The sequence below is a fragment of the Antechinus flavipes genome, chromosome X (assembly GCF_016432865.1).
Source record: "Antechinus flavipes isolate AdamAnt ecotype Samford, QLD, Australia chromosome X, AdamAnt_v2, whole genome shotgun sequence".
Lineage (NCBI taxonomy): Eukaryota > Metazoa > Chordata > Mammalia > Dasyuromorphia > Dasyuridae > Antechinus > Antechinus flavipes.
Genome location: NC_067404.1, coordinates 45,312,370 through 45,326,899, shown reverse-complemented (window position 1 = coordinate 45,326,899; position 14,530 = coordinate 45,312,370). Strand labels below are relative to the sequence as shown.

Sequence of the window (14,530 nt, the reverse complement as noted above, 5' to 3'; positions counted from 1 at the left end):
TTTCACTTAGGATCAGTTCATGTAAGTCTCGCCAGTCCTCGCTGTATTCATCCTGCTGGTCATTCCTTACAGAACAATAATATTCCATAACATTCATATACCACAATTTACCCAGCCATTCTCCAACTGATGGGCATCCATTCAATTTCCAGCTTCTAGCCACTACAAATAGGACTGCCACAAACATTATGGCACATACAGGTCCCTTTCCCTTCTTTAGTATTTCTTTGGGGTATAAGCCCAGAAGTAGCACTGCTGGATCAAAGGGTATGCACAGTTTGATAACTTTTTGGGCATAATTCCAGATTGCTCTCCAGAATGTTGGATTCATTCCCAACTCCACCAACAATGCATCAGTGTCCCCGTTTTCCCGCATCCCCTCTAACATTCATCATTATTTTTTCCTGTCGTCTTAGACAATCTGACAGGTGTGTAGTGGTATCTCAGAGTTGTCTTAATTTGCATTTCTCTGATCAAGAGTGATTTGGAACACTCTTTCATATGAGTGGTAATAGTTTCAATCTCATCCTCTGAAAATTGTCTGTTCATATCCTTTGACCATTTATCAATTGGAGAATGGCTTGATTTCTTATAAATTTGAGTCAGTTCTCTATATATTTTGGAAATGAGGCCTTTATCAGAACCTTTAACTGTGAAGATGTTTTCCCAGTTTGTTGCTTCCCTTCTAATCTTGTTTGCATTAGTTTTGTTTGTACAAAGGCTTTTTAATTTGAAGTAATCAAAATTTTCTATTTTGTGATCAGTAATGGTCTCTAGTTCATCTTTGGTCACAAATTTCTTCCTCCTGCACAAGTCTGAGAGATAATCTATCCTATGTTCCTCTAATTTATTTATAATCTCGTTCTTTATGCCTAAATCATGGACCCATTTTGATCTTATCTTGGTATACGGTGTTAAGTGTGGGTCCGATTGTAGGGTTCTTGAGGCATGATGGCAAAATAATTTTGACCAATGAATGAGAGACCATAGCTTCTCAGCCCAGGGCAGTTAAAGAGACGCCTGATTTGGGGGGGTTCTCAGTTAATCATGAGGAAGGAATGGTGACCCAAGAAGAAACATTAAACGTGAGGGACCACCGTATCTCATAAAGGGGAAGATAGAGAGACCGGGGGTTCTGGGGTTCTTGGTTGTCATGGGGAAGTGATTTCATGCATGAACAAGAGACCACATGGAGAGAGGAGAGAGGTGGGGAGGGTTAGGGTTAGAGCTTGAGTGAGGGTGAGAGTGAATGTGGGAATGCATGTGTGAGAGAGATGGATGGGAAGGCAGCGACACAGGAGAAGTAGAAGGCGAGACAGAGGGAGGAGAGGCAGAGAGAGTGTGAGAGTGAAGGTGAGAGTGAGAGTGATGGACAAGGTCAGTCTCATCAAGGGCTAGATAGAGACATCTCTAACTTTGCTGTTCACTGGGAGTCATGGGAAGTAATCGTGACCCAATAACATGCAGAAAACGGGAGGGACCAGCGGGCCTCAGCAGGGGGAAGTAGAGACTCCTGGGGTGGCAGGATTCTCGAGGTGTCGTTGGGAAGTAATGGTGAACCAAGAACAAGAAGGAACCTGAGAAACCAGACGTTCCCATTAAGGGGTAGATGAAGATACCCCTGAGGTTTAGGGTTTCTGGATGAGTCATGGAGAACAAATGGTGTCCCAAGAACGAAGGAGCATAGGGTCTCATAGATCTCGTCAAGGAGTAGACAGAGACTCCCGGGGTGCTGGATTCCCTAGGAGGCACGGGAAGGAATGGTGACCCAAGAAGAAGAAGAAGGAAACCTGGGAAACCAGAAGGTTTCCTTAAGAGATAGAGATTTCTGGGGTTGTGGGGTTTCCGGTTAATCATGGGGAAGTAACGGTCACTGAAGGACAAAGGCCCACAGGGTCTCAGCAGGGGGTAGCTAAAGAGACTCAGAGGGGCGTGGGGCTCTCGGTAAATAATGGGGAAGTAATGGGGACTGAAGATCAAGGAGAAAACCTGAAGGCTTGGTGGCGCGGTGGTGTCCACGCTTTCAGGTCCCCTCCGGCTCTACATTCTCTTCAGTTTCCCCACCGGGGCGCTTAGGCTGCAGCACGAGCGGAAGTATCTTGCGGTGGTGGAGCGCCGCGGCTCAGGAGGAAGTGCCTTGCAGCGTGGTCTTTGGAGGCTGTGTCGGTGGCTGAAGGGACAGTCCGGGACTTAAGGGTTGGACTGGTTGCCGGCATCGCCATCAGTCATGTTCCCCGTCAGGCCCAGCAGCCCCGTCGGGTGGAGGAGGAGGAACCAGCCGACAATAACCTGGGATTCATAAGCCGAAGCCAGGGGCGGCCGCCTGAGGGGAGCGGAGAGGCCGCGGCCCGGTCCGCCTCTTCCCCTTCCTTGCTGCAGCCCAGCGACCTCTCCTCCAGCCCTTCCCGCCAATCCCGCGAGCCGTGTGACTCCCAAGGTCGTCGCGGGCCTTTTCTGACACAGGCCGCAGGCCCGGTGATGGCGGAAGCCTCGGCGGCGACGTCGAGCTCGGGGAAGCTCGCGACCCAGGCCAAGGGTGAGCCAAGCTCTGGATGCCCCCGTGACCCCCGCGTCCCCTCTCCCCAAGACTTGCCCACGGCCCAGTCCACGGCCGCCGCCATGGCAGCCTGCCCACGCGCCTTCACCTTCCCCAGGCGTTTCGCTGCCGCGGCCTCCGGCTTGCGTCCCCCAAAGCCCAGGTGGGTGGGGATCACCGGGAACCCAGTGGGCAAACCGCTCTTCCATTTGCTAAAGAGCCGCAGCCTGGGCCGCGGGAACTACGTAGACCCGGCCCGAGACAACTTCCGCACGATGACCAGATTGTACAAATCCATCCACCCCGCAGACTCGCTGTACCTCAACACCCACACCCAGGGCGCCGTCTTCAACATGGGGTACTCCCCCAATGGGTCAGTGTTAACAGTTGCTTGTGAACTGAGTGAAGTTCTTCTTTTTGACCCCATATCTTCAAAGCATATAAAAACGCTTTCTGAAGCGCATGAAAACTGTGTAAATAATATCAGGTTTCTGGATGATAGACTGTTTGCAACATGCTCTGATGACTTTACAGTAGCCCTTTGGGATCTGAGAAAATTAAACTCTAAAGTGTGCACTTTACAAGGTCATACTAGCTGGGTGAAGAACATTGAGTATGATGCTAATACAAGACTCTTAGTTACGTCAGGATTCGATGGAAATGTCATCATTTGGGACACTAACCGGTGCACGGAAGACGGTGCCCACACAAGACATTCTTTCATACCCGTTTACTTATGCGCATGAGGTTAACTCCAGACTGTTCCAAAATGCTGATTTCAACCTCTTCTGGTCATCTTCTGATTTTACACGATCTTGACTTGGCAAATTCTTTAGATGACGGAAGCGATCCAATTATAAGGGCAGGAAGCACTGCATGGAGTTCACATGAGGTTACTTCTCCAAATTCATCTGCTCCTACAGCTGCAGGTACATCTTCTCAAGAAGAAAGTGTGTCATCTCGTAATAGTGTTGAAATTGTAATACCAGCAGTTCTGTTGGGAGGCATCGTGGTTACTGCATTACATCTTTAGAAGTACATCCTAAAGGTCAGGCTGTCCTTTTACGGTGTTCCAGTAATACAGATGATCAGGAGTGGACCTGTGTCCATGAATTCATAGATGGGCCTCAAGCTGGACCCCTTTCACCTCGTTGTGCTATCAGACTGACTCATTATATTGAGGAAGCTAATGTTCGCAGTGGGTACATCAAAGAACCTTGTTTCAGCCCTGATGGTCGACTGATTTCTTCCCCACATGGCTATGGGATCCGCTTATTGGGATTTGACACCCAGTGCAATGAACTTTTTGACTGCTTATCCCGCAGAGCCAGGCCCTTGAAGGAAATTCATTCTCTCTCTTCTCACAACGATGTGGTTCTGACAACCAAATTCTCTCCCACACATTGTCAGATTGCCTCCGGGTGCCTTAGTGGACGCGTGTCTTTGTATCAGCCAAAGTTTTAGGCAAAACTCTCATCAAAACAGGAACTCTTTTGGTGTTCAACTTCTGTTTAGTGTGAAATATTTTCTTTATAGATCCTGTAAGGGGTTCAAGATCCTCATGCCTAAGGATCCTTGAACATCCCAACAATGACATAGGGGTACTCAGTCTAACACTGGATTTTTGATACCACATCTCTAAGACAGACTCTGTGCGTTGTCTTTCCTCCTCAGGATTCCCCTGCTCCTGCTGATCCTGTGCCATTGTTCCTCTGGTTATGTTGCACAGTAGCCCTTGAAGGACTTTTCTCTGGGTGTGACTCTTGGTAGACATTGGGCAGGATTTTTGGTTCAGGAAGATGGAAACTGGTGCTACTCCTCAATAAAACCTAGAAGACTGATGTTGGCATATTGGTTGTTACAAGGGAAATTTTATCTTGCCCATTCATTTGGCCCTTGTAAATGGCCATTATTTCACTATAAAGACTAGATGATGAAAATGTTCTCATAAGTATTAGATTAGAGTTTATCATAATGACCTTTGAAGTTTATTGAAACTGCTAATCTAGTTTTCACAACATGAGGGATTTTGTTTATTGTAAAATATTAGCCAAATGTTGTCAGGTCTGTGTAATTAGTTTCCTTTGTGTGAAGTTAAACTGCTAGTTTCCATACTGTATATACTTGTTTTTATTGACAGCTCTGAGAAGTGAAGAAAGGGACTTTTTCCTGTGGTGCAAAGAGAAGGTTCTGCTGGCTTAGCAGAAAGCATTTATTATTGACTGATGGGAAAAGCATCATTTAGAGACTTCTGTCATCTTCTTTGCTACAATCTGTATAGTGTAGTAGAAATTGTTACACTACCTGGGGCAGATCAGTGAGTAAAAATGCCCCCTTTTACTCTGCTTTCTTCCCTTATTCCCATGGGGACCAATGTGTGTAAGAATACTGAGTTTTTTGAGAGCATTTAATTTGTTTCATTAGTGTTATATTTGTTAATTGAGAACTTCAGCACTGTTTCCAGGCTAATTGTCTAGTTATGATATTATTTATGCTGTGAGTGTATTGAATGGAATATAACATAAGAGCATATACTGAATAGGTTCCATATTTAAACCAGGGCTGGAAGTCGTTTTTCCCCTTTTCTTTTGCTTCCTTCCTTCCTTTCTTTTCTTCTTTGCTTTTTGTCATGGGCCTGAAAGGCATTGCCCCACGAGCAATAATCAGGGCCATCCTCAAGAAATGACTGTTATTCCCAGGTTGCCTTGCCAATGCAAACATCCTCCCACCCTGTGTTATGGCTAAGTAACTAGCATTGATACTTACATGTATTAAAATATTACTTTAGTTGATCTTTATTTGTAGAATATTTGTAAAGAGTTAGATTATTAATAGAAGTAGTAGCTCTGGCCTAGCTGTGGGTCCAGAGAATACATCTCCCAGCTTTGGCAGTAAATTTCAGAGTTACAAAAATATGGATATAATTATACCAAATGAGAGCAGTTGGAAAACCTGTTGATCCAAGTGGATTCTAAGAATTTCATTCCAAAAAGAAAAGGGTAATTTTTTGTACCTTAATATTCCAGTAATCAATATATGTGACATTTCTTAATAAACACTTGTAACCAATCATTCAGATGTACAAATGTGCCTTATTTAAGTCAGTAGATACATTCCTCATATTTTGGGGAAATTTCTGTCAACTCAGTCATTTCTCACTGATTTGGTTATGTAATTTGGAGATGCTTTTCTGTAGAAAAATGTTGCCAGAAGACAAAATAAAAACCACTTTGTGTGTGTGCAAAAATAAAAAAGAACAAGGAGCAAATATGAAGGACCATAGGGTCTCATCAAGGTTTAGATAAAGAGATTTTTGTGTTGTGGGGTTGTGAGGTTCTCGGGTAGTCCTGGGGTAGTAATGTTGAGCAATGAATGCGGGACCATAGGTTCTCAGCAGGAGGTAGATCAAGAGAATCCTGTGTTGTGGTGCTCTCGGGACATCATGGGGAAGTAATGGCGAGCACGATCATACGGTCTCATCAAGGGGTAGTTACGGATACTCATGGGATTGTGGGTTTCTCCTTTTGTTCTGGGTCAGTAATGATTGCTGGTAAACAAGAAACCACAGGTCTCAGCAGGGAGTAGGTAAAACAACTCCTAGGGTTATGGGTTCTTGGTTACTCATGAAGTGACTTAAGAAAAAGGAGAAAACATGAAGCACCATAGGGTCTCATCGTGGGTAGGTAAGGATTTTCCTAATGATGTGGGAGTTCTTGGTTTGTCATTTATAATTTTTGGTCATCCATGAACAAGGGACTGTAAGATCTCTGCAGGGGTTATTTAAAAGACCCCTGGGGCCATAGGGTGATGGGTTAGCCATTGAAAAGTAATGGTGATTCAAGAATAAGGAGAAAACATGGACTATATAGTCTCATCAAGGAGCACATAGAGACACATTGCGTTGTAGTGTTCTCAGTTAGCCATGGGGTAGTAAATGTGATCCAAGAACCAGAAGAAAACATGCAGAGTCAAAAGGTGTCATCAAGTGGTAGTTAAGGAGTCTCATGGTGTGTGGTTTTCAGTTAATCATGGGGAAATAATAGTCACCTGTGATAAAGGGACCATAGGGTCTCAGCATGTGGTAGTTAAAGACTCTTAGATTCCTGGAGTTCTTCATTAATCATGGTGAAGCAATGGTGACAGAAAACCAAGACACAAATATGAGAGATCATAGCTTCTCATCAAGGGGTACATAAAGGGATACCTGTGGCTCTGTGATTGACTGGATTTTATGGCAAAGTAATGGTGAGCAATGAACATGGATAAAGTATGAGTGACCCTAGGGCCCCATCAGAGTATAGATAGTGACATCAGGGATGGTGGGGTTCTTGAGGTTTTTGGATGAAGTAAGGATGAACAAAGGACAAGTGGAAATGATGAAAGATCATAGGGTGTCATCAAGGATTAGATCAGCAGAACCCTGGGAGTGTGGGGTTCTGTATTGTCAGGGGAAAGTAACAGTCACAGATGAACAACAGAACACAGGGTCTCAGCAGATGGTAGATAGTGACTTCTGGGGTTTTTGTTTTCTCGAGTCATGTGTAATTAATGGTGTCCCAAAAATGAGGGACCTCAGGGTTCTGGGTTTCCCTAGGAGTCATGGAAAAGCAATGGTGAGCCAAGAACAAGAAAAATTCTCAGAAACCAAGAGTTTTATGTAATAGACAAAGATTTCTTGGGTTGTGGGGTTCTTGGTTAATCATGGGAAAGTAATGGTGATTGAAGAAAAAGGAGAAAACATGAAAGACCATAAGGTCTCAAGAAGGGGCAGATGGGGGCTTTGAGGTTCTTCGTTTTTCCTTTGTAATTATTGGTCAGCCATCAACAAGGGACCATAGGATCTTAGCAGGATGTCCATCAAGAGACTCCTGGGGTTGTAGAATTCTTGGTTATTCATGGAGAAGCAATGGTGATGAACAAGAAAGCATAGGTTCTCAGCAGGTTCAAGGGAAAGAGCCTCCCAGGATTTTTGGGTTTCTCTGTTGTCATGGGGAAATAATGGTGACCAATAAATGAGGGAACATAGATTCTAAGCAGGGGGTAGGTAAAAAGACTCCTGAGGTTTTGGGGTTCTTGGATAGTCATGGGGTAGTAATGGTGACAGAAGAACAAGGATTCAACACGAGAGAGAATTGGCTCTCATGAAAGGGTAGATAAAGTGACGCATGGGTTTGTGGAGTTCTTGGTTAAACTTAAGGAAATAATTGTGACCCATGAATGAGAGTAACAAGTCTCAGCAGGGGTTCGATAAAGAGATTCCTGTGGTTGTGATTTTCTGGATTAGTCATGTGCAAATAATGGTGACCCATGAATGATGGATTATCAAATCACATTAAGGGATAAATACAGAGACTCTTGTAACTATGTGGTTTACTAGGAGTCATCAGGAAGTAATGGTGACCAGAGAATATAAAGAAAACATGAGGGACCAAAGAGTCTCATCTAGGGGTAGTTAGAGACTCTTGTGGTTGTGCTGTTTTCAAAGCATAATGGGGAAGTAGTGGTGTCCCAAGAACAAGATAAAAACATTTGAGAGCATAGTGGGTCATCAAAGAGTAGATAAAAGGATACCTGTCTTCTGGGATTCATAAGGAAGTCCAGGTGACCAAAGAACATGGATAAGACAAGAGGGACCCTAGGACCCTATCAGGGGATAGATAGTGACTCTGGGTATGGTGGGGTTCTTGAGATGTCTGGGCAAAGCTGTGGTGAACCAAGAACAAGGAGAAACCATGAAAGATGATAGGGTCTCATGAAGGAATAGGTCAGCAGAAGTCTTGGGTTGTGGGGTTCTCTGTTGTCATGGGGAAATAATGTTTACTAGTGTACAAGGGACTATAGTTTCTCAGCAGGAGGGTAAATAAAGGGATACTTGTGGCTCTGAAGTTGACCGGAATTAATGGGAGAAATAATGGTGACTGAAAAACATGGATAAAACATGAAAGACCCTAGGGGTTGATAGAGACTCCAGGGGTGGTGGGGTTCTCAAGGTGTCATGGGGAAGTAAAAATGAGCCAAGAAAAGAGAGAAACGTTGAAATATCATAGGGTCTCATCAAGGTGTAAATCAACAGAATCTGGGTTTATGGGGTTCTCTGTTGTCATGGGGAAGTAATGTTGACCAGTGAACCAAAGGATCATAGTTTCTCAGCAGGTGGTAGATAATGAGACTCCTGGGGTTGTGGAATTCTCGGTTATTCATGGGAAGAAATGGTGCCATCTGAACAAGGAACATATTCTCTCAGCAGGGGAAGGGAAAAGAGACTCTTGAGGCTGCAGGGTTTTCAGTGGTCATGGGGAAATAATGGTCACAGATGAACACACAGGGTCTTAGCAGAGGGTAGATAAAGAGATTTCTGGGGTTTTGGTTTTCTCTATGAGTCATGTGGAATTTATGGTGTCCCAAGAATGAGGGACCTTAGGGTCTTCTCAAGGGGTAGAATGACTCAAGGAGTTCTGAGTTTCCCTGGAAGTCATGGAGAAGTAATGGTGAGCCAAGAATAAGGAAAAAACCCTAAGAAACCCTGTTCTCCTTATGTGATAGGCAAAGAGATTTCTTGGGTTGTGGGGTTCTCGGTTAATCATGGGAAAGTAATAGTGTCTGAAGAAAATGGAGAAAACATGAAGGACTATAGGGTCTCATCAACGAGTATCTAGAAATACTCTTGGGAATTTGGGGGTTTTGGTTTTATATTTGTAATTATTGGTAGCCTTTCAAAAAGGGACTATTGGAGCTCTGCAGGGTGTACATCAAGAGACTCCTGGGGTTGTGGAGTTATTGTTTATTCATGACAAAATAATGGTGACCAATGAACAAGGGAGCATAGCTTCTCATCAGGGCAAGGAAAAGTGCCTCCTGCGATTTTGAGGTTTTGGTTGTCATGTGGAAGTCAGGGTCACACATGAACAACAGACCACAGGGTCTCCACACAGGTTAGATAAAGAAAGCTATGGAGTTTGTGGTTTCTCAATGAGTCAAGGGGAACTAATGATGTCCCAAGAACAAAGGATCACAGATTCTCATCAAGGAATAGATAAGGATACTCCTAGGGATGTGGACTTCATGGTTTTTTATGTGTAATGATTGATTACCTACAAGAAGGGACTGTAAGATCTCAGCAGGTGCTACATGAAGAACCTCCTTGGTTTTGTGGGGTTCTCAGTTAGTCATGGGGATGTAATGGTGACTCAAGAAAAGGAGACACCATGAAGGATTATAGGATTTCGTCAAGGGGTAGATAAAGAGACTTGGGGGGTTCTTGGTTGTTCATAAGAAAATAATTGTGATCCATGAATGAGAGACTATTGGGTCTCAGCAGGGAATAGATAAAGATTCCTGTAGTTCTGGCTTTGTGGATGAGTCATGTGCAAATAATTGTGATCCATGAATGATGGAGTATAGGGTAACATCAAGTGGTAGATATAGAGACTATTTTATCTATGAGGATCACTAGGAATCATGGGGAAGTAATGGTGACCAAAGGATGTAGAGAAAACAAGAGGGACCAAAGAGCCTCATCTAGGGGTAGATAGAGACTCCTGTGGTTGTGGGGTTTTCAAAGCATCATGGGAAAGTAATGTGACCCAATAACAAGATAAAAACATTTGAGAGCATAGTGTCTCCTCAAGGAGTAGGTAAAGGGACACATGTCCTCTGGAGTTCCCTGGGATTCATGGGTAATAGTGATGAAAGAAAATGGATAAAACAAGAGGTATCCTAGGACCCAATGAAGGGGTAGATAGTGACTCTAGGGGTGGTGGGATTCTCAATATGTTATAAGAAAGTAAAAGTGAACCAAGAACAAGGAAAAACCATGAAAGATCATAGGGTCTCATCAGTGGATAGATCAACAGAACCCTGGGTTTGTGTGGTTCACTATTGTCATGGAAAAGTAATGTTGACCAATGAATGAGGGACCATCTTTTCTCAGCAAGGGGTAGATAATGAGACTCCAGGGTCTGTGGGGTCATGTGAATGTAATGATGACTCAAGAACAAGGAGAAAACACGAGGGACCATCAGGTCTCACCCAAGGTAGATAGAGACACCGGGATTGTGGGATTTTCTAGGCGTCATTGGGAAGCAATGGCAACCAATAAACAGGGGAGCATATTTTCTCAGCAGGGGGAAAAGAAAGAGATTCCTGGGATTGTGGATTTCTCAGTTGTCATAGTGAAGAAATCTTGTCAGAAGAATGAAGGGCCTTAGGGTTTCACTAAGGGGTACACAAAGAGAGTCCTGTGCTTTTGGGTTTCCACAAGGAGTCATGGAGAAGTAATGGTGTCCCAACTATGAGATGAAAAGCTCAGAAACCATGCTTTCATTAAGTGGTAGATAAATTCTTGGTTAATCATTGGAAAGTAATGGTAACATGAAGGACCATAGGGTCTCATCAGTGGTAGATAATCATACTCCTCAAGATGTGGGTTTCTTGGTTTTTCATTTGTAATTATTGGTCACCCATGAACAAGGGACCATAGGATCTCAGCAGGGGGTAGATTTAAGAGACTCATTGCATTATGGAGTGATGGGTTAGTCATTTCAAAGTAATGATTCAAAAACAAGGAGAAAACGTGAAGGACCATGGGGCCTAATCAAGCAGTTATTAACAACACTTATGGTGTTGTGGGTTTCTCAGTTAATCATGGGGAAATAATGGCCACTGATGATAAAGGGACCATAGGGTCTCAGAAGGGGGTAGATAAGGAGACTTTTAGTGTTGTGGCATTCTTTTTTAATCATGGGGAAGTAATGGTGACATAAGACCAATAGAAAAACATGAGAGATTGTAGCTTCTCATGAAGGGGTAGATCAAGGGATATCTGTAGCTCTCTGGTTGAATAGAATTTATGGAGAAATAATGTTGACTGAAGAATGTGGATAAAATATGAGTGACCCTAGGGCCCCATTAGGATGTAGATAGCGACTCCAAGTGGTGGTGGGTTATTTAGATGTTTGGACAAAATTATGGTGAATGAAGCACAAGGAGAAACAATGAAAGATCATAGGGTGTCATCAACAGTTAGAACAACCCTAGTGTTGAAGGTTTCCCTCATGGGGGTTCATGGGTAAATAATGTGAGCCAATGAATATGGGACCATATATTCTTAGCAGGGGATAGATAAAAAAGACTCTAGGGGATGTGCGGTTCTTGGATAGTCATGATGAAGTAATGGTGACCGAACAACAAGGATTATTAAACATGAGAGACAATCAGCTGTCATCAAAGGGTAGATAAAGTGACTCATAGGGTTGTGGGGTTCTCAGTTAATCATAAGGAAATAATTGTGACCCATGAACAAGAGACTCTTGGGTCTCAGCAGGGGGTATATAGAGACTCCTGGTATATGGGTTTCTGGGTTAATCATGTGTAAATAATGGTGACTCATGAATGAAGGATCATAGGGTCACATTAATGAGTGTAAATATAGAGACTTTTGTAACTATGTGGTTCACTAGAAGTCACTGGGAAGTAATGGTGACCAGAGAATATAGAGAAAATATGAGGGACCAAAGAGTATCATCTAAGGGTAGGGATTCCTGGGCTTGTGGGGTTTTCAAAGTGTCATGGGGTAGTAATGGTGACCCAAGAACAAGATAAAAATATTTGAGAGCATAGCATTTCATCAAGGGGTAGGTAAAGGTCCACCTGTCCTCTTGGATTTACTGGGATTCATAAGGAAATCCAGGGGACCAAAGAACATGGATAAGACAAAGGGACTCTAGAACTCTATGAAGGGGTAGACAGTGACTACAGATGTGGTTTGGTTCTCTGTTGTCATGGGGAAATAATCTTTTTTTTATTTAATAATAACTTTATATTGACAGAATCCATACCAGGGTAATTTTTTTTATAACATTATCCCTTGCACTTGCTTCTGTTTCGATTTTTCCCCTCCCTCCCTCCACCCCCTCCACTAGATGGCAAGCAGTCCTATATATGTTAGATATGTTGCAGTATATCCTATACAATATATGTTGCAGAATCGAACAGTTCTCTTGTTACACAGGGAGAATTGGATTCAGAAGGTAAAAATAACCCAGGAAGAAAAACAAAAATGCAAATAGTTCATATTCGTTTCCCAGTGTTCTTTTTTTGGGTGTAGCTGCTTCTGTCCATCATTTATCAATTGAAACTCAGTTAGGTCTCTTTGTCAAAGAAATCCACTTCCATCAGAATACATCCTCATACAATATCGTTGTCGAAGTGTATAATGATCTCCTGGTTCTGCTCATTTCACTTAGCATCAGTTCATGTAAGTCCCGCCAGTCCTCTCTGTATTCATCCTGCTGGTCATTTCTTACCGAACAATAATATTCCATAACGTTCATATACCACAATTTACCCAGCCATTCTCCAGTTGATGGGCATCCATTCATTTTCCAGCTTCTGGCCTCTACAAACAGGGCTGCCACAAACATTTTAGCACATACAGGTCCCTTTCCCTTCTTTAGTATTTCTTTGGGATATAAGCCCAATAGAAACACTGCTGGATCAAAGGGTATGCACAATTTGGTAACTTTTTGGGCATAATTCCAGATTGCTCTCCAGAATGGTTGAATTCGTTCACAACTCCACCAACAATGCATCAGTGTCCCAGTTTTCCCGCATCTCCTCCAACATTCATCATTATTTTTTCCTGTCGTCTTAGCCAATCTGACAGGTGTGTAGTGGTATCTCAGAGTTGTCTTAATTTGCATTTCTCTGATCAAGAGTGATTTGGAACACTCTTTCATATGAGTGGTAATAGTTTCAATTTCATCATCTGAAAATTGTCTGTTCATATCCTTTGACCATTTATCAATTGGAGAATGGCTTGATTTCTTATAAGTTAGGGTCAGTTCTCTATATATTTTGGAAATGCGGCCTTTATCAGAACCTTTAACTGTAAAGATGTTTTCCCAGTTTGTTGCTTCCCTTCTAATCTTTTTGCATTAGTTTTGTTTGTACAAAGGCTTTTTAATTTGATGTAATCAAAATTTTCTATTTTGTGATCAGTAATGGTCTCTAGTTCATCTTTGGTCACAAATTTCTTTCTCCTCCACAAGTCTAAGAGATAAACTATCCTATGTTCCTCTAATTTATTTATAATCTCATTCTTTATGCCTAGGTCATGGACCCATTTTGATCTTATCTTGGTATATGGTGTTAAGTGTGGGTCCATGCCTAATTTCTGCCATACTAATTTACAGTTATCCCAGTAGTTTTTATCAAATAATGAATTCTTATCCCAAAAGTTAGGATCTTTGGGTTTGTCAAACACTAGATTGCTATAGTTGACTATTCTTTTTATTTTTTAAGGTTTGCATTTTCTTTTTTTTTTAATTTTTATTTAATAATTACTTTATATTGACAGAATCCATGTCAGGGTAATTTTTTTTTTTTTACAACATTATCCCTTGCACTCATTTCTGTTCCGATTTTTCCCCTCCCTCCCTCCACCCCCTCCCCTAGATGGCAAGCAGTCTCAAATATGTTGGATATGTTGCAGTATATCCTAGATACAATATATGTTTGCAGAACCGAACAGTTCTCTTGTTGCACAGGAGAATTGGATTCAGAAGGTATAAATAACCCGGGAAGAAAAACAAAAATGCAGATAGTTCACATTCGTTTCCCAGTGTTCTTTCTTTGGGTGTAGCTGCTTCTGTCCATCATTTATCAATTGAAACTCAGGTCTCTTTGTCAAAGAAATCCACTTCCATCAAAATATGTCCTCATACAATATCGTTGTCGAAGTGTATAATGATCTCCTGGTTCTGCTCATTTCACTCAGCATCAGTTCATGTAAGTCTCGCCAGTCCTCTCTGTATTCATCCTGCTGGTCATTTCTTACAGAACAATAATATTCCATAACATTCATATACCACAATTTACCCAGCCATTCTCCAATTGATGGGCATCCATTCATTTCCAGTTTCTAGCCACTACAAATAGGGCTGCTACAAACATTTTGGCACATACAGGTCCCTTTCCCTTCTTTAGTATTTCTTT

General features: G+C 42.5%; 1 pseudogene; it reads left to right on the top strand.

Moving 5' to 3' along the window:
- Nucleotides 1-766: 766 nt before the first annotated feature.
- LOC127543013 (DDB1- and CUL4-associated factor 10-like) lies at nt 767-4,000 on the top strand (annotated as a pseudogene).
- The last annotated feature ends 10,530 nt before the right edge of the window (nt 4,001-14,530 follow it).